Below are 488 nucleotides of genomic sequence, written 5' to 3'. Positions count from 1 at the left end.
CATTAAATCCTGTGGTTTAATGGTGTCATTAAATCTGTAAACTGAAAAGTTACGACCGTGCAAATGAGCCATAGACTAAAAATGGCTGTGTGAAGTAAAAAGCTGTGAGCGCCTGTTACTGTGTCCGGGTCTAGAGATCCTGGCCCAAGAAGGACAGGGACCTGTTGTCGCGGGTCTGCAGGAGGGACACAGAGATGCTCAGGGGACTGGAGCAGCTCTCCGGCGGGCACAGTTCAGCCTGGGGAGGAGAAGGCTCCTAAAGGGGAGACCTTAGAGTGGCCTTGCTGTACCTGAAGGGGCTATGGGAAAGCTGGGGAGGGACTGCTTAGAAAGGCATGTAGCAAGATTTTAAACTAGAGCAGGGTAGACTTAGATGAGACATGAGGAAAAACTTGTTTACTGCAAGTATGGGGACACACTGGCACGGGTTGCCAAGAGAAGCTGTGGATGCCTCCACCCTAGAAGTGTTCAAGGCCAGGCTTTGGGGG

The sequence above is a fragment of the Apaloderma vittatum genome, unplaced genomic scaffold, assembly GCF_000703405.1.
Source record: "Apaloderma vittatum isolate BGI_N311 unplaced genomic scaffold, ASM70340v1 scaffold16854, whole genome shotgun sequence".
Lineage (NCBI taxonomy): Eukaryota > Metazoa > Chordata > Aves > Trogoniformes > Trogonidae > Apaloderma > Apaloderma vittatum.
Note: the sequence above shows the minus strand (reverse complement) of the source record.